Source organism: Jaculus jaculus, chromosome 7 (assembly GCF_020740685.1).
Source record: "Jaculus jaculus isolate mJacJac1 chromosome 7, mJacJac1.mat.Y.cur, whole genome shotgun sequence".
NCBI lineage: Eukaryota > Metazoa > Chordata > Mammalia > Rodentia > Dipodidae > Jaculus > Jaculus jaculus.
The window spans coordinates 53695126-53716092 of NC_059108.1; the positions used below are offsets into that span (position 1 = coordinate 53695126).

The 20967-nt window shown below is 39.5% G+C and overlaps 1 long non-coding RNA gene across 1 annotated transcript in view; it reads right to left on the reverse strand.

The window, feature by feature from the left end:
• The window catches only part of LOC123462215, a 224677-nt gene extending 204327 nt beyond the window's left edge, over positions 1–20350 (reverse strand). The window contains exon 1 of the long non-coding RNA XR_006638160.1: positions 19920–20350. This is a non-coding gene — a long non-coding RNA (uncharacterized LOC123462215). The remainder of the gene's footprint in view (positions 1–19919) is intronic.
• Between the last annotated feature and the right edge of the window lie 617 nt (positions 20351–20967).

The window sequence follows — 20967 nt, forward strand, 5'->3', positions numbered from 1 at the left end:
TGAGTGCAATAGTGGCATGTCTGCTTTGGGGGAGACCAACTGATCTCTAATTGGACTGTGAAGGCCTGCTCTATGGGAGATAATACGTGCTTGGTACTGAAAACCTAATCAAAAGCCTATAGCATTGACCATTGGGATGACTCAAAAGGCAACAAAGGGCTGAGAAGAAGGGACAGAGGAGTGTCTAACACTAAAACATTTCACACCCTCCAAGGCTCAGGGTCCATTGGGGAAGAGGTGGTGGAAAGAATGCAAGACCCAAAGGAACTGCAACTGTCATGACAAAATTTGGCCACAATATCCAAGACCTCCCAGTGCCTAGCAATACCTACACAAGACCCTCATAGTAGGAGAAAAAGATGATGACATCAAATTAAAAGAGAGACTAATGGAGAGAGGGAGGGGATATGATGGTGAGCAGAATCATGAAGGGGAAAGTGGGGGAGGGGAGGGAAGGGGAAGGGAGGAAAATACCATGGTTTATTGTCCGTAAGTATAGAAGTCAATAAAAATATATGTATATTTTTAAAAAAGCATATCACGGGGGAGATCATAAGCCTTAGTGGTATAAAACCTGCTCTTATCTAGATAAATACATACATTATTCTCACCAACTTTCCCTGAAAGAACTACACTTAATGTTCATATTCATATAGTAATCCTTCTGGTTAGAGAAGCTTCTCTTTGCGGATGGTGATGACCACTGGGATGACCCAAAAGGCAAGACCAGTGCTGAGAAGAAAGGATGGAAGAGTATCCAGCACTGAAACATCTCACACCCTTCAAGGCTCAGGGTTCATTGCAGAAGAGATGGTGAAAAGAATGTAAGGGCCAAAGGAAAGGCATCACTCCTTACCTGCAACTGTCCAGACAGAAATTGGCCTTGATATCCATGACCTCACAGTACCTAGTAATATGTACACAAACCCTCATAAGAGGAGAAAAAGATGATGACATCAAATTAAAAGACAGACTAATGGAGAGGGAGGGGATATGATGGAGAGCAGAGTGATGAAGGGAAAAGTGGGGGAGGGGAGGAAAATATCATGGTTTGTTGTCTATAAGTATAGAAATTGTCAGTAAAAACATATATGTTAAAAATAGGGCTGGAGAGTTTGGCTTAGTGATTAAGGCATTTGCCTGCAAAGCCAAAGGACCCCAGTGTGATTCCTCAGGACTCATGTAAGCCAGATTCACAAGGAGACACATGTGTCTGGAGTTCATTTGCAGTGGCTGGAGACCCTGGTGCGCCCATTCTCTCTCTCTCTCTCCCTCTCTCTCCCTATTTCTCTCTCAAATAAATAAATAAAATACATTTAAAAAAAAATAAATAAGCTGGGCATGGTGGTGCACACCTTTAATCCCAGCACTTGAGAAGCAGAGGTAGGAGGATCACTGTGAGTTTGAGGCCACCTGATACTACATAGTAAATTCCAGGTCAGCCTGGGCTAGAGAGAGATCCTACCTTATAAAAACAAAAACAAATAAATAAATAAAATAAAATAAAGATCCTCTGACTTTATCTCACAATTGTTTGAATTAAAAAGAGTAGTTACAAGCCAGGTATGGTGGCACACCTCTTTAATCCCAGCACTCGGGAGGCAAAGGTAGGAGGATTGCTGTGAATTCAAGGCCACCCTGAGACTCCATAGTGAATTCTATGTCATCTTCGGCTAGAGTGAGACACTACCTCAAAAAAAAAAAAAAAAAAAGTTAACACACAGCATTTTTAAAGCAATGGACCTTAAACATCTCATTTTATGTTAAAAATCTAGAAATGATTATTTACTTAGATATATATAAGTAATATAAAGTTATAGAATTTTTACCCACAAAGCAATTCTAATTCATTTACATGTTATAATTTATTACTGTGAAGAATCATAAATGTCCTAGGACTATTTGTCTTAGAAAACAGCACATCAGTTTTTGGGGACTAAGATTAAAGTGTTTGCTCAATAACAGTAGTTCCTAACAGCATACTTCAAGCACAGAAGTCATTTGTTACTCTTTTCCAAAAAAAAAGAAGAAACAGAGCCTTTGGTATAGTCCAGAGAGGAATTGTCTTATAAGCTTCATTTTCTCATCTCAAAAATGATGGTTGTGAGGATAAAATAAAAACATATATAATGGGCAAGAGAAATGGCTTTGTGGTTAAGGAGCTTGCCTGTAAAGCATAAGGACCCAGGTTTGATTCCCCAGAGCCCATATAAAGCCATCTACACCAGGGGGTGGGGGACAAGCATCTGGAGTTCATTTGTAGTGGCTAGAGGCCCTGGAATACCCATTCTCTCTTTCTATCTGCTTTTCTTGCTCTCTCAAATAAATAAAATATTTTAAAAATATTTTTTGGAGCTGGGCATGGTGGCGCATGCCTTTAATCCCAGAACTTGGGAGGCAGAGGTAGGAGGATTGCTGGGAGTTTGAGGCCACCCTGAGACTTCATAGTGAATTCCAGGTCAGCCTGGACTAGAGTGAGACCTTACCTCATATATATATGTTTTGGGGGGCTACAGGGATTGCTTAGTGATTAAGGCTTTTGCCTGAGATTTGATTCCCCAGGACCCACATAGAGCCAGATGCACAAGGGGGTGCATGTGTGTAGAGTTTGTTAACAGTGGCTGGAGGCCCTGGCATGCCCTTTTATTCCCTCTCTCTCTCTCCCCCTCTTTCTCTGCCAAATAAATAAAAATAAAATTTTAAAAATATTGTTTTTAAAAAAAATAATGTATATGAGACCATTACATAGTGACTGCCATGCAGTCAGACACTTTCTTTTTGATGGTTGGGGGATTGAGGTAGGGTCTCACTCTAGCTCAGGCTGACCTGGAATTCACTATGTAGTCTAAAGGTAGTCTCAAACTCAGAGAGATCCTCCTATGTCTGCCTCTCAGGTGCTGGGATTAAAGGTGTGAGCCACCATACTTGGCCACAGCCAGATTTTAACAATTTCTCATTTTTAATTTTGTTTGTTTGCTTGCTCGCTTGAGACAGGGTCTCTCTCTGTAGCCCAGGATGTTCTGAACTCACTGAATAGACCAAGCTGGCTTTGAACTCATAGCAATATGCCTGCCTTAGCCTCTTTGGTTCTGAGATGTAGGCATGACCCACCATGCCTGGCAATAAATGTTTTGATGATTACTGCTGCACTGTAATAAGCATATAATTAATGGGTAGTAATTACGATCAAATCACATTATATGCATGTATAAAAACTTCAATAAATAATAAAACATTGGGCTGTAGAGATGGCTTAGTAGGGTTAAGGTGCTCACCTGTGAAACCAAAGGACCCAGGTTTGAGTCCCCAGGATCCATGTAAGCCAGATGCACAAGGTGGCGCATGTGTCTGGAGTTCATATGCAGTGGCTAGAGGCCCTGGCATGCCCATTCTCTCTCTATGTATGCCTTTTTGTACCTCTCTATCTCTCTTTCTCTCTCTCTCTCTCAATTAAATAAATAAATAAAATATTTTTAAAATAATAATAAAATATTTTAAAACATAACAATAGGACTTCAGGTCAAGATGGCATCTGCCTAACCATGCCACACCTCCCAGGGAAGGAAAGGAAAGGCATTAAGGGTTCACTGGGTTTTTTATGGAAGGGCAATGTCTAATAGATCACAAGTTTGAGGGTGCAAAGGGGAAAAAAGGGAATTGGCTGATTCTCTTGCACTTGGGTAGCCCACTAATCCCCCCAAGCAGACATCCTAGCCATTGACCCAGCCTCACTATACTCCCGAACTAACTGCAGGCAAGGGGACTCAGGCCAACATAGTTCCACCTGTGTTGCTGCACATGTGGATTGCCCAGCTGCCACCACCCACGCGTGAGCTCAGGCCGGCTCTGTCCTCCCACCCATGCATGAGCTCAGGCCCACACCACCTGGCCAGCTGCCCACACACAAGCTGAGTCGCACTCTACCCATCTGCCCATGTGCATGTGAGCTCATAGAGACCACAGTCCCACTCTTCCTGCCCATACATAGTGATGGGCAGACCACAGCGCAAAAAGAATAACATGAAAAACCAGATGCAACTAAATCCAATAAGATTGCCCAGTCCTACAAGGGATGTCTCTAATCAAAACATAGAGGAGACATTAGGATCAAAATCTCAAAATGAACTTCTGAGCAATGCAACCCTGACCAAGCTACTGGCAGAACATGTAGAAAAGCAACAAAGGATCAATAATCATGTGGATGCTGTCATCACTAAACTAAACCTAACAGATAAGAAAATGGAAGGGCTCCAAAGTCACTAAAAGATATGAAGGAGAGTTAAAAAAAAAAAAAAGAAAAGAAAAAGAAAAAAAGGACCTCAAAAATCAACTGACTATGCTAAATGAAGACATAAAGAAATAAAAGAATAAATTCCAAGAAGCATCAAGAAAATCAGAAAAATGATGTGAAAAGAGAATTTAACAGAGAGATGGAAACTATACATAGAAAACTAGTAGAAAATGCAAAACTAATTGAACAATCCCAAAACTCTTTAGAAGTTCTCAAGTATAGAGTTAGCCATGTGGAGGATAGAAACTCAGTCCTGGAAGACAATACAGAATAAACAGTTCAAGAGTTCAAAAGTTTCCATAAGTTCCAAAATTTCTGTAAACAGAATATGAGGGAATTGTGGGATACCCTTAAATGTCCTAACATTAGGATCATGGGAGTACCCAAAGGGGAAGAAATTCAGACCAAAGGCATGGAAAATTTATTTAACAAAATTATCAAGGAAAACGTTCTCACCCTCTCAAAAGAAAGGCCCATCAAGATACAAGAAGCTAACAGAACTCCAAACAGATTGTACCAAAGGAGAAACTCTCCAAGACATATTGTCATTAAGACTCTAAACATTCACACCAAAGAGCAAAGCCTAAAAGCAATCCAGATAGAAAGAAATAATTAAGATAAAAGCAGAAATTAACGAATTGGAAACTAAGAAAACAATTAAGAAAATTGATGAAACAGAGCTGGTTCTTTGAAAAAATAAACAAGATTGACAAACCCCTGGCCAATTTGATCAAGAAAAAAGAAAGAGGTGCTTCAAATTAACAAAATTAGAAATGAAAAAGGAGAGATCACAACAGACATAAGTGAAATTGGGAGAATCACTAGGACTTATTTCAAAAACCTCTACTCCACAAAACTGAATAATATGGAGGAAATGGATAAATTCCTGGACATATACTATCTATCAAAGCTAAACTCAGAGCAGATTAATCTCCTAAACAAACTATCATGCTTATCAAGATTGAAAAGGTAATAAAAATCCTCCCCAAAAAGAAGAGTCTAGGACCAGATGGCTTCCTAGCTGAATTCTATCAAATCTTCATGGAAAGACTCAAACCAGTCTTTCTCAAACTGTGCCACACAATTGGAGAACAGGCAAAGCTCCTTAATTCCTTTTATGAAGCTAGTATCACCCTAATACCAAAACCAGGCAGAGATGCCACAAGAAAAGAAAACCACAGGCCTATCTCCCTAATGAACATAGACACAAAGAACCTAAACAAAATCCTCACAAACTGAATCCAACAACACATCAAAGCATTATCTACCTTGACCAAGTAGGATTCATCCCAGGAACACAGGGGTGGTTCAACATACAGAAATCTGTCAATGTAATACACCTCATAAATAAGGTGAATCACAAAAACCACATGATCATTTTGACAGATGCAGGAAAGACCTTTGACATAATACAGCATCACTTCATGATCAAAACATTGGACAGAACTGGCATGGAAGGTTTATATTTTAACATAATAAAGGCTATATATAAATCTCCTAAAGCCCAAATAATACTTAATGAAGAGACCGGAGGAATTCCCGTTGAGATCTGGAACAAAACAGGGGTATCCACTCTCACCTCTGCTCTTCAATATACTACTGGAAGTCCTAGCTCAAACAATGAAACATGAGAAAGAAAGAAAAGGGATAAAATTTATAAAGGAAGAAGTTAAATTAGCTCCATTTGCATATGACATGATTCTATATGTAAGACACCTGAGAGCCTCCATCCCAAAACTCTTGAAGGTAATTAACTCCTTCAGCAAAGTACCAGGATACAAAATCAATGCACTAAAATCAGTAGCCTTTCTATACGTAAATGACAAAGATACAGAGAAAGAAATAAGACACATTGTCCCAATTTCAATAGCAACAAAAAAAAAATAATATACCTTGGAATAACAACAACTAAGGAAGTGAAAGATCTATACAATAAAAACATAAAAACACTCAAAAAATAAATTGAGGAGGACTTGAAAAAATGGAAAGACCTCCCCTGCTCCTGGATAGGCACAATTAACATTGTGAGAATGGCAATCCTACCAAAGGCAATACACAGATTTAATACAATTTCAATCAAAATCCCTACATTGTTCTTCACAGATCTTAAAATTCATATGGAAAGGCAGAAGGCCTCGAATATCTAAGCATAACCTCAGCAAAAGACATACCGCTGGAGGCATCACCACACCTGATCTAAAGCTATCTTACAAAGCTATAGTAATAAAAACATCATGGTACTGGCATGAAAACAAGAGTGTAGACCAATGGAATGGAATTGAGGACCTGGAGTTTTGGTTGAGCAACTACTTGATATTTGATAAAGGCCCTAACAATATAGGCTGGAAAAAAGACAGTGTCTTCAAGTTATATGTAATAGGCAATCTTAAAGAACTAAAATTCTGAGACTAACTTTTGGATTGGGTCATTATAAGTTTCTGCTCCTGAATGTTCTAATTGTACATGGAAATCTTCACTAACACCAATGACCACAAAAACAATCAGAGTATTACTACCTAAGTAGCAATATCTGTGTTTGAAGTGCCAGGTATATTGAAATACCTAAACAGTAAGATATCAAAAATACCTATGATTGGCATCTAATATAATTTACAATGTGTAAGTTGCATATGTCAAAGCTAAGTAAGTAGATCAGTGTAGTGGTTTGATTCAGGTGTCCCCCATAAACTTAGGTGTTGTAAATGCTAGGTGCCCTGCTGGACAAGAAGTACACACTTGTACAATAGTGACATGTAGCCTCTACAGGTTACCAACTGCTCTCTGATTGGAAATGAGGCCTCTCAGTGGGAGGGAACTCATATCTGGTACTGAAAACAACGTCAGAATCTCATGATCTGGAAAGAGTGGTCTGGCACACCAAAAATTTCTTATACAACTTTGCATACCCCCTTTAACCCAAATCGCTCTCACATTAGGTTGGACAATGTGTTTTATTTTATAGATGGCAGAGGAAACAGAGGACAACCTAGATCCATAACACAAGAAGATAGCTGAATGGAGACATGCACCTCTACCACATCTGGTACAGCCAGGAGAAATTGCAGAGGAAGCAACAAGATGAATACTGCTCTTACTGTTAGACTGACAACCAGCCCCAGTTTGATGGTAACAGACACTTACAATAATCAAAACCTATAGAAGCAGAAATTCAGAGAGTACAAATAACACTAAATCAGACTGCCAACAGGCCTGCCATGGCTTATAGACTATTGTAGAAGAGGGGGCAGAAAGATTATAAGATCCACAGAGTGGATAGGAATTCCCTGAGGCATGGTCCCCCACTAACTCATAGGGACTGACTGAGGCATTTATGACCCCACAGTGATTACCAAAACCCCACTGAGGAGGGCCTCCAGGGTAACAAGAGTTAGGGTGAGGAAATAATAGTATATAATCTGCTATATATAAAATAATTTTTAATATGTATTGCTCTAAACTCTAACTTATTTTACTTACTCTCAGAGTCATAAGGTTTGTTATTCACTTTGTGATCATTAGAGAAATGAGAATGGGAAGAAATTCTGTTCAGGATAGTAACTGTTACTGTCAGGTTTGCATCACTCACTCCCAACAACACATTGCCTCTAAGAGGCATTAATTTCCAAATCTCCATCATTTGGGAACCTAGCATTCAGAACACCTAAGTTTATAGGGGACACCTGAATAAAACCACCATATTCCACCCCTGGCCCCCATAAACTGATAACCATCCAACTTTAAGAGTCCCCATAGTCTGTGGGTTTTTTTTTTTTTTTTGTTTGTTTGTTTGTTTTTTTTTTTTTTTTTTTTGGTTTTTCGAGGTAGGGTCTCACTCTGGTCCAGGTTGACCTGGAATTAACTCTGTCATCTCAGGGTGGCCTTGAACTCATGGGCAATCCTCCTACCTCTGCCTCCCGAGTGCTGGGATTAAAGGCGTGCACCACCACGCCTGGCTTTAGTCTGAAGTCTTGAGCCCTAATACCAAAAAAAAAAAAAAAAAAAAAAATCCCCCAGAAAACTATATTAGCACAGAATAAACATTCACACTGCAAAGGATGCCATTAGGCATAGCAAAGAAATATTCAACCAATACAAGATTTAAATAGATCAAACACAAACTCTGTAGCTACAAGTCCAAAAACTCTAGTCAATGACAAGTCTCCAAGTCCAATAATTCTAACCAGCAACAAGTCTCTGGAGTTCCAATTCCACCCCTCCAGCTAGGCTATTCACAGTCCTGGGAAACTTCATCTGGGACCAGCAGCTCTCCTTTGCAGCTATTTTGTGAAACAGGCATCTCCACTGGGTCTCCACTGTAACCCATGGTTCATCCTTGCAATTCCATCAGGTCTCCATGCAAGGATCCTTCAAACCTGCTATACACTGACCACAGCCATTTCCAAAACACAAGGACATGTTGCAAATTCAATGATCCTCTCTTTCCTGTATTTCTTATATTCCATAATAGGTATAGTGCCAATCTGTTAATCCAGGGGGGAATAAAGCAGACTTTGAAGAACAAGACACTCCTTGAGCACTTAGCCTCCTTGAAAAGAGTCTACATTCTTCCTGTTGCCCCAGTGCAGGTCAGCTGGCCCATCTCAAATGTTGTAATCTTTCAGAAATTGCAGCTGAAGGGGCAGAAGCTTCAGCCCCAAGATTTCATTCTGTGCCATATCCCTCTGCACACACCAGTCCATTTCTATGCAACCCAACCTTGCACAGGTCCCAGGACATGAGCATAACAATAAGTGTCTCACACAAACTGCTTCTAGTCAAGTCCAGGTCTTTCTCACCCCCATAAGCCAAACCTCAAAGTCCATAGTTCTTGCCGTTCAGGTCTTTCAAATCTGACAAGAATAGTCCATCAAGCTGTATTTATAGCACTATAAGGCATCTCTTAGGCCAAGGTTTCAAATCCTTCCACATTCTTGTTGAAAATTGGTTCCAAAAGGTCAAAGCCACACACTCAGGTGTCTAGTGGCAATCTCACTCCTCAGTACCAACTTTACTATTGCAGTCAGATTCACATTGCTGGCAGAAGTCACCCAACCAAGAGCAGCTTCTGGGGAAAAACAGGACTTATTTTGGCTTACAGACTCTCAGGGAAGCTCCATGATGGCAGGGGGAAATGATGACATAAACAGGGTGTGGACATCACCCCCTGGCCAACATAAGGTGGACAATAGCAACAGGAGAGTGTGCCAGACACTGGCTATAGTACCCATAAGGCTGCCCCCAACAACACACTGCCTCCAAGAGGCATTAATTCCCAAATCTCCATCAGCTAGGAACCTAGCATTCAACACCTAAGTTTATGGGGGACACCTGAATCAAACCACCACAGTAACCCAATATCCAAGAGAAAGCAACATAACCCCATTTCCTAACAATATGATCTTGTCCAAGACATTTTGGTAATAATTGAACAGATTGACAAGTACAGGATCTGGGAAAAGTGTTAAATATGATGTATGAATACATAAACCATTCAACTTCACTAAAATTCACTTTGGTAATCTATAAAGTGAAGTATGAGTTTCCACTGATGACTTTGAAGCTTATAAGCCCTGTGAGTCTAGGCTTAGAGGCACTGAAGAATGTATGTTTGTAAGCCCTTTCTCACTAGAGCCCCATGTGAAATATAGACATAAACCCTTAAATGAAATAACACTTTTTGAGGACTTTTTTCTTCATTGAATATGAGGCATAGCAAAAGTTCTATGACATTCCCCAGACAGTACACATCTTCAGTACAGATAGACTCTTCAGAAAGAATTTTGGCAATAACAATCAAAAAAAATTTTTTTGACAACTGGAAGCTTCATTTCAATTAAAAAGGCCAATGGAATTCAGACCATCTAGGAGATAGACTTTGAATTTACTCCATTACTATGAAAAAACAATGTTATACGACAATACAGTAGTACTGATTTTATGCTTAAAAGAAAAGATTCTTAATAGATACAACTATGTGTAACATTTAAATATTTATGCATAAATTTGCATTTTACTGCAAATCATAGAAGATTATTGGTTTATCTACTAAGTAATCATTGTATTAAGGGGATTTTCAGCTTATTAAAAGTAATTTAAATGGCCAAGCATGTCTAATGAAAATTATACCTTTTTAATATCTCTCTTCCAATTAATAAGTATTTTTCTAAAATTTAAGAAGCCAGGTGTTCAATAAATTTAAAAAAAGCATCTGTCATGTCTAAATTTTTTATACTATTCTGATTTAGATAGGGTTTAAGATTAGAAGGAAAGGTTAAATGTCACCTGTTCAATCTCTAGTGTTTTATTGCCAAGTGGTCATTCATTATATGTTTGAATGTTTTGTCAGAGAACTTGCTGTCTCTCATTTGTTATCTTTAGAGAACTTGGATTGTTGGAATTTCTCGTCTCCATTTGACTATAATACAATCCAAATTTTAGCTTCAAAAAGCAACAAAATAACCAAATAATTTAGTGGCCAACATCTAGTTCCAGAGTAGTAATTTGACAATGGGCAAACAGCTTGCTAATTTAAAACAACTGTGAACTTTGGGACATTAGAAACACTACACAACTCTGGCTATACATGCTACAGGTATAAAGGAACAACATTTGGTGAGCACTACTCTGCCTGAGCCAATGCAAATGAAGCTTAATTAGTTATTTGACCCATGGCCTGAAATTTGAGCCCAAATGTGTGAAATTTGTCCTGTCAGCCAGAGACCCTGTCTTCCATAGCTCCTGTATTCCATCAGGACACTAATAACACAATTAATGAATTATCTACTGTGGACTATAAGAGAAAGTAAAAGCATACTTAGAAAATAGGATGAAATCGGAAGAAAGAATGCTAAGTCAAAAAATGGACACTAATTTACTAAACTTTAGCTAGTTTAAACTGTAGAGTATAGAAATTGCCATGAATAAAAAATATTTTATCACAGAGGTCTTGAATTTAAAGTTAAAATATATTTTTCAGGGAGATTTAAATGGATTGAGGGAAACAAAATTCATCTAGGATGTGATTAGTACTAAGTATTTCTTAATCTAAATCCTAAATGAAACTTTCATCCTGTGAGTTATTAATATGCAAAATAGTTTTTGAGTTTATCCAACACTGTATAAGTAAAATCTTAACAGTTGCTTAAAATTCCATGAAGGAATGAGAACTGCACATTTACTACACATCAGACATGTGTCTCCCCTCAGGCCAGTACCATCAATAACTTACTCTGTAGACAATTCCTTGGTAATTAAGTGAAGGAAATGGAAGTTAAGAAAGAATAAGTTTGCTAACACACTAGTGAGGTGTATTCAATAAAAAAGCAACAATAAACTGGGTGTGGTGGCTCATGCCTTTAATCCCAGCACTTGAGAGGCAGAGGTAGGAGGATCACTGTTGGTTTGAGGCCACCCTGAGAATACAGAGTGAATTCCAGATCAGCCTGGGCTAGAGTGAGACCCTACCTCCAAAAACAAAACAAAACAAAGCAATATTATTACTAACAAATTGAGCAGCAAAAGTCAGATAACGGGCCTGGAGGGGCATACGTGTAATTCCAGTGTTTGGAAGGCTGAGCTAAAAAATTGTAAGTATAAACCAGCCTGGGTTATTGGAATGATTGGGTTACATAGTGAGACTGTATCTAAAACAAACAACAAAAAGTAATCATGTAAATATATGTTATTAGTGGGTGGAAAGATGGATTACCAGTTAAAGCCCTTGCCTGCAAAGCTAAAAGACCCAGGTTCATTTCCCCAGGACTCATGTAAGCCAGATGCACAGGGTGTCACATGTGTCTGGAGTTCATTTGCAGTGGCTGATGCCCTGGCTTACCCATTTTCTCTCCTTCTCTCTCTCTCTCTCTCCTTCCTCTCTCCCTCTTCCTCTCCCTCCCTCCCTCCCCCCTCTCTCTCTCCCAAATAAACAAAAATAAAACTTTTTTAAAAGATATGTTGTTGCCGGGCGTGGTGGCGCACGCCTTTAATCCCAGCACTCGGGAGGCAGAGGTAGGAGGATCGCCGTGAGTTCGAGGCCACCCTGAGACTACAGAGTTAATTCCAGGTCAGCCTGGACCAGAGTGAGACCCTACCTCGAAAAACCAAAAAAAAAAAAAAAAAAAAAAAAGATATGTTATGAGCTATACCGTAGCCTACTGCTGCTATAACAAAATTACCACAAGTTCTCTTGGTTAAAATACCGAAAACTCAGTATTTTCAAGCTCTGGAGAAAAGTCCAAAATCAGTCTAACTGGGTTAAAAATCAAAGTGTTGGCAAGACTGGGTACCTTCTGGGAACTCTTGGTAAAATTTGTCACTATGTCTTTTCCAATATCTGGAGAATGCTTGCCTTAAGCCTTTTTTCAGATACAGTAGAATAGCACCTCTTAATCTCTTTTTCCTACTCTGATTTCCCTGTCTACTTCTTTCTACTTTCATCTTGGTCAATGTGTGATGACAGTGGGTTCATCCAGATGTTACATGACAATCATGCCATCTCAAGAGTCTTGGTCATATCTGCTGAGTCCCTTTGGTTATATATATAAGACTACATAGTCACAGGCTCTGAAAGTTAAAAAGGGAAACTCTTTAGTGGGCTCTTATTTAATTTATAACTAAGCACATACAGGTTTAGAGTAAGGAAAAACAATGTTCAATTAAGAAAAATGAAGTGTAGGACCAAAGCAGAAATCACATCCAAGAGTGAGCATTAGTGTCACTAAAATGTCCTTTATGATGCTGTGAGAAGCCAGTGAGCTCTCTCTATGGAGGTGAGTGAATGTCTGTGAAGTAGTAACTCTATGCTGACTGTTAAGGAAGAGTTGACTTTTCACTAGAAAAGGAGAAAATCCAAAGGCAGAACCTCAAATACTGAACTGGGTCATGGTTGCTGCTAAGTCACTATCCAAAGCCTCTACAACAGTTGTATATTCATCTTGGGCATAACTCTCCCACCATTGGCTTTCTTACTGCTATACGTTAAGTGGATTCAAATTTCTCACAGGACATTATCAGCTTTGCTGTAAGCCGCACCTGAGGGAAGAACTCTAAAATAAGCTGTCTTAACACTGTGGTACAGAAATCAGGAGAAGAAAGAACTGCAATTGTTCATGAAAACCTTGAGTTCCCCAATTCTCAAAGCCATGACAATTATTGCTACAGGTTATTGGTACAAAATTCAAGAGTAAAAGGGATTATTAGTACTGAGGCACAGAAAGTAAATTCAGGGCGCAGGTATATGGTGGACAAAAACATCCTCCATATCTAAGACTCTGTTATCACAAGAATGGAACTAGTCTCTTTGGCTTCAGTATTGAGCTCTGCCTCAATGCCATGACAATCTTGTATAAGATGTGTATTCTTCTTGGGTTTTATGCTCTTACTAATTTAGAGATATAGAGAAAAGGTTTTTAGGACATAGGGAAGTTGAAACTAAGCCATTGTCTGTACCTCCAGTCACAGCACACCAGGGGCCCAGGTGAAGTGGTTTCAGTATGCACTATCTATCAGAATCAACTATGAGACTTGGTCAAAGAAACAGAAAAAGTATTCCTATGACCCTCCCTATAATCAAAATGTATGTGCCCAGGATGTGATGGGATTCAAACTTTTCCCTAAGCAGCTTTCTCAGATGTTTCTGAAAAGGGAAAGTGAATGGAGATCAACAGGCAGATGTCACCACAAAGGTGAATGAGCCACTGCTGTCAACAGTAACTGTGGAATCAGACCCATAGGAGAGGTCTAACCAGAGCTCAGCAGGCAGCCAAAGCCAGCTGTTGGAACACAATGAGCAAAAAAAATTGAAGTCAGTAGTTGGAGAGATGGTTCAGTGCTTAAAGGCACTACTTGCTAAGAAAGCTTGATAGCCAGAGTTCCATTCCCCAGAACCCATGTGAAGTCAGAAGCACAAAGTAGAGCATGGATATCAAGTTCATTTGCAGAGGCAAGAGGCTCAGGAAACACTGCAGAGAAGGGACAGAAAGACTGTGAGAGCCACACTGTTGCAGTCAGGTTCACATTGCTGTCAGAAAACACCTGACAAAGAGCAGTTTGGGGGTGAGGAGGAAGGGTTTATTTTGACTCACAGACTCGAGGGAAAGCTCCATGATGGCAGGGGAAAATGATGGCATAAGCAGACGGTAGACATCACCTACTGGCCAACATCATCTAAACAACAGCAACAGGATAGTGTGCCAAACACTGGCAAGAGGAAGCTGGCCATAAGCCCACCCCCAACAATACACTGCCTCCAGAAAGCCTTGATTTCCAAATTGCCATCAGCATTCAAAACACAAGTTTATGGAGGACACCTATCAAACACCACCACACACAGAGTAGGTAGGATTAACCTGAGGCAAGCCCTACCCCCAGACTCAACTGAGACCTTCAGGATTCTCACAGTGAGGAGGGCCCTCAGAGGGATAGGAGTGGGGGAGGAATACAAAAGTATAACATTAAAAAAATTAATAAAATCAAAACAGGACCCCGGTGTGCCCATTCCACCCCCTGCTCTCAAATAAATATAAACTTTTAAAATGCTTTTTAATATTTATTTGCAAGCAGAGAGAGAGGAGGGAGGGAAAGATAGAGAACATGGACACACCAGGGCCTCTTGCCACTGCAAACGAATTCCAGATACATGTCCCATTTTCTGCATCTGCCTCTTTGTGGGTCCTGGGAATTTGTCAGGCTTTGCAAGCAAGTGTCTTTAACCACTGTGCCATCTCGGCAGCCCCTAAACTCTTTTTTTAAGTTTAAGTCAGGAAAGCAATATGGAAGCACTTCCACCTGTACTGAAAGTACACAAGCTCTGAGGAAGACAGATTCAATGAGGGATCAATGACACTGAGCCTGCCTTGGACATACTGGAAGAAAGATTCATTTGAAAATTCACCAAATGAGCTTCCTCACACAGCAACATTACATCACCAAGAAAATTATTAGAAAATTATCTTGAACTTCAACTCAGAATTAGAATTAAGCAGTTTAACCAGATAGCCAAGTGATTAAAGTCCACAACAAGGTCTGAGAGGAAATCCAAGCATCACCATTCTGAGCAGCGTGAGGGAAGGAACCTCACCCGAATGCTTTGGCACTTAGTACAAGACCTTGGGAACTGGCAATATGGTTTATCAGTTCAGACCTGATGATCTAAAGCTGGCTCAGTTCCAGCTTGGCTATTTACCAGCTGTGTGGGGTAATCAAGTTAGAACTTTAGGCTTTACTGTACTGGAGTACAGGGGTTCTACCCCAAAAGAAAGGGAAAGCATCCTATTTATTTTTGCTAGTATTATTATAAGCATTCAGTAGTTGTTCAAATAATGCAATAGTTAGTGAGTAGCCAATAAATGATTGATTAAGGAGGCTGAAATCTTACCAACTGGAAGATGCCTGTGCATAAGACTCCTGGGAGTATAATATGTAAATATGACGGGTGAAAGAATTGTCTCTAAGAATAGGATTGCTAAATTTTTTGGATTAGTAATGTGACTTCACACCGAAAAAGAACACAACTTTGTGGCTGATTTTCAGTCAAGTAAACTGAAATTGAGTTTCATGAGTTTTGATTTTTTTTAAAAAAAACTTTTTTTTGTTTATTTTATTTATTTATTTGAGAGTGACAGACAGAGAAAGAGGCAAAGGGTCAGAAAGAGAAAGTAACGGGCACACCAGGGCTTCCAGCCACTGCAAACAAACTCCAGACGCGTGCGCCCCCTTGTGCATCTGGCTAACGTCGGTGCTGGGGGATCAGGCCTCAAACCGGGGTCCTTAGGCTTCACAGGCAAGCACTTAACTGCTAAGCCATCTCTCCAGCCCTGCTTTGATATTTTTGCTTTAGAAAGTATTGAGAATTTGAAGGCAAATCTGGACTATAAGGAACATCACAGGCTCAATAAAATACACATAGTTTTCTGTTAACCCTAACTCCCTTGTTAAGTGCTTTTAGATTACCATAACAGTTTATTTCTCCTACCTCCTACCTACATTTATCTGTATAACTCAGTGGGTGTCTCTTGGCAGGAATGGGTCTAGAACTAATCCTCAACATATGAATGAATGAATTAATTAATTGCTTATTTATTTTGTGGCACTGAGGATTGAACCCAGGCTTTTATCTCTAAGCTATATCTTCGGCCCTCATTTTAAAAAAAAAAATACCATTTTTTAATTCTATGAGATACCACTACCACAACTACCATCACCTGATACCACAGATTATCTACCTGTGGGTGCTAAACTAGATCAGAACCCAAATCAAAGTCAGGTCACCTGCTCAGCTTCCTAACATAGTAATTCTATCCCCAACTAAGGACAATTTCCCCTCCCAAATAAAGAAAATGTTATAATTATCACAAAGCAAGGAAGCATTTATAAACACTTATGAAAATCTTTTTATAAATTCTGTCAAAGTCACTTTTCAGTGACAGAAGTTAGACGGCAGCTCAGGAGATGTGGCTTTTTGTTGTTGTCTTTATTTATTTTTTGGTACCCTAAAACATAGTCTCTCCCTGTTGCACACTCTAGTTTTACTTTAAATTCCTAGGGTCAAGTGTTCCTCCTACTTTAACCCTAGTCCCAACCCATCCCCAGGACCTGAAACCACAGAAATAAGTCACAGTATTTAGATACTTTTTTAATTTAAAATTTTTTCAAACAACTGAGAAGATACATTTCTGTTTGTTACCTCATTCTTCATTAAGCACTCTTCTTGCTTGTTTCTTAGTTCAACTTTCCTTTTAAAAATAGTCTAAGCTATAATGCAACCCATTATTGTGTATAGTTAATATATGCCAATAAAAACATTAAAATGTTCTAAACAAATCTAAAGATACCTTTTGCCAGGCTTGGTGGCACACACCTTTAATTCCAGCACTTGGGAAGCAGAGGTAGAGGTAGGAGGATTGCTGAGAGTTTGAGGCCACCCTGAGACTACATACTGAATTCCAGGTCAGCCTGAGCTACAGCACGACCCTACCTCAATTTTTTTTTTTTAATTTTAAGAAAAATATACCTTTTAAAAAGTGTAATAGTGGGGCTGGAGAGATGGCTCAGTGGTTAAGGCACTTGCCTGCCAAGCCTAAGGACCCAGGTTCGATTCTCCAGGTCCTACATAAACAGATGCACATGGTGGCATGTGCAGCCGGGGTTCGTTTGCTGTGGCCGGTGGCCCCAGCATGCCCATTGTCTCTTGTGCTCTCTTTCGCCCTCTCTCTCTCTCTCTCTGTCTCTAATAAATAAATAAATACAAATAAATATTAAAAAAAAGTGTAATAGTGGGCCGGGCATGGTGGCGCACGCCTTTAATCCCAGCACTCGGGAGGCAGAGGTAGGAGAATCGCCATGAGTTCGAGGCCACCCTGAGACTACATAGTGAATTTCAGGTCAGCCTGGGCTAGAGTGAAACCCTACCTTGAAAAAACAAAACCAAAAAAAAAGTGTCATAGTGGGCTGGAGGGATGACTAAGTGGCTAAGGCCTTTGTCTGCAAAGCCAACGAACCCAGGTTCGATTGCCCAGGACCCACATTAGCCAAATGCTCAAGGGGGTGCACACATCTGGCATTCATTGGCAGTGGCTAGAGACCCTGGCATGCCCATTCTCTCTCTCTCAATCCCTCTCTCTCTTTCTCTCTCTCTCTCTCTCTTCCTCTTTCTCTGTTAAATAAATAAATATAAAATATTTTAAAAGTGTCATATTGTACATTTAAAATTTTGAATACCACGCTTGAGAGATGGCTTAGCGGTTAAGCGCTTGCCTGTGAAGCCTAATGACCCCAGTTCAAGGCTCAATTCCCCAGGACCCACATTAGCCAGGTACACAAGGAGGCACATGCATCTGGAGTTCATTTGCAGTGGCTGGAAGCCCTGGTGTGCCCATTCTCCCTCTCCCTCTCCCTCTCTCTCTCTCTCTCTGTCTCTCTCTCTCTCTGTCTCTCTCTCCTTTTCCCTCTCCCTCTCTTTCTGTTGCTCTCAAATAAATAAGTAAAAATAAAAAAAAATTTTGAATACCAATTTTTACTAATGATTCTAATACTTGGGTTTGAGAAATAAGCATAAATCTTAAGGTAATATATGATACAAAGCAGCAATAGTTTATTAGTTAAGATTAATATTTAAGTTTTCATAACCACATTACATAGTTTACCAAAAAGCTTGTTCTTTGAAAAAAAAAAAAGTCATGTTAAAAATGTTGTTAGTCATTTAACTTTTGAGATGGTACTGTGAAATGTTTTCCCTAAGTCTGTGCATTTGGAGTATTACTAATGCTTCTGAAAAGTCCATTAAAGTATGTAATTTATAACAAAACAACTTACACATCATTTTCAAAAAATAAAATAACTCCAAACTGACCAGTTTAAGAAACTTCAGAGCTGAACTGACAATTCAGCTTTACTTCCTTTCATGCCCAAATTTACTAAATATCTCATTTGATTTTCAAAACTTCCTTCCAGAAGCAAATGAAACAAAACCATGGGCAAGCTCAACCTCCATTTGGGCATGTAACCCTTTTACAAACACAATTGCAGCCAAACACCATTGTAACCTGATTTGCATTTGTACTAAGTTACAAAGCACATTGAGAATGCCTGCTATGCTCAGTGCAGACTTGTTAGCAAGATAGATTGCAGGGCTTCTGTGCACACTAATTAAAAGGGCTTTATCTCTCCCCTCTAGTTCACTAAAATTGTCCAAATGTCTAGCCTGCTACAACTTTGTTCAAAAACAGTTTTCAAACATGTGATCAGAAGCAGGCAACTATTTCAGGTGGCATGATTCTGTTTCCACGATGGACACAGCCCTAGAGACAAAGTTTTCATGTAAACTTTGTTCCTCCTCAGTGTCATTTTGTGTGGCAACCTTAGCATTATCAATTGTGGAGTTTTATCTGTGAATATCTAAATCCCGTCTTGTGGAAAACTAATTACTGAACCACCAAGAGCTTCATAACGTCCTGCATGCAAGTCCTGAGCATCATACATAATGCATAGGCAGCAGTCTCTGTACTCTGATTACAGAACACTGTCATTAAGTGAGCAAATTAAAGATGTGAATAATTCACTGGCTGGGCTTATTGTCAGAGCTGCATTGTGAAATTAGAATTTCTAATAAGTACTGCAATTTTTTAACCCAATTAACACAGAGAACATCTTGAGACTGATTAGTACAATAAAAATTATTACTGTATTCTTCTGCTTCACAACAGCCAAATTAAATACTGTACTTAATTATGCAGCATTCATTCTTCCTCTGCTAAAAAAAATCCTATCATTTTAATAAGAGTTCTAATATTTGTGTGTGAGCTAAAAATACAGCACAGCATCTGAAGCTCACTGTCTTTTTGCAAAGTTTTTTAAGCATCTAAACAGCAGTATTATCACCAGCAGTGGGTTATGGTGACTCAAATCTATTCTTAAGCCAAACATTTTCCTAAAAAGAAAACAGCAGATACAGCATTGACAAAGTAAGTAACCTCACAAATGGAACTGAATATATTATACCTCTGCTTTTGCTTGGCTCTTAAGAGGCAGATTAACACAGGCTTGCCCCCACTACAATTTGACTGAAGCTCAAATATATAAGAAATGTAATTGATTAGGATAATAATCAAGTCTCTGGAACAGTGAGTCTTACCTTCAATGCTCATTTAGCAAGCAGGGACCTGCCTGACTCCTGCTGGGAAGTAGAAAAGTCCAGTTTGTGCTCGGCATGATGATCCTACGCAGAGTGTCTGCTGCCATGTTAAATAAAGAAAATGATCATTTAAACCGAGGCTTTTGTCTCCCAATATTTCCTCCTGCTATCCCTTTCGCATCAAAATCCAGAAAGGCAGGCACATCTGGTGGCAGTCCCTGCCCCTGGCTGCAGCAGCCTCTGGAGAGCTCCCCCTTCCTCTCCAGTTCCTCTGCATCCCTTCCTGGTTGACTTCACCCCCCTAAAATGGGGGAAAGAAACGATGGCATTGCAGGCAGAATATGAGATGTTTGTTCAGCCTCTGCGGCCACCTCCTTCCTGTCTGGATATTTTACAGAAAGGGAATGAGAGAGAAACAGCAAAGGTGCTCTGAAAATCAGTCAAACACAATGCAATAGGGAGATGGAGAGGAGGGAAAAGAGAGAGGAGAAAGAGAGAAAGGGGGGTGGCTGTCAGTGCAGATAAATCTGCATATGGAAATTAGGGTTATCCTGGGTACAGTTTTATTTAACTATGATCTACTGCTTTTTTAATTAGACCAGAATGTTAGCAAAGGAAAAGAAGAAAGTGAGTCTTGAAAACAGAGTGTAACTTCTAATTCAATAGACTTTACATCTCATAGCACCTGCTTATAGCAGATCTCAAAGTTGTAGCAAAATAAAATGGACAAAATACACAGCTTTTTCCTTCTATTTTGTTTAACAAACAAGAAGATAGATACTACTACTGTCAGATAAATTAATGTAAGTTAGGTTGGCATAGGGAAAGAATTGCAAGAAAGGAAAAAGAATAAAAAAACAGTCTTCTTTGGTTCTGGGCTTCATAAAATGCCCACATTAGAATCATGCAGGAAAAAGACCTACCCAAAGCAAACATCTGACATGACATGGGAAGCTGATGGCAATATATTCTGGCATTTGAACATCAGATATGTAACATGTTCTTGTCTTCTTCAATGAACTCCTTTTTTCGCATCTGCAATCCATGA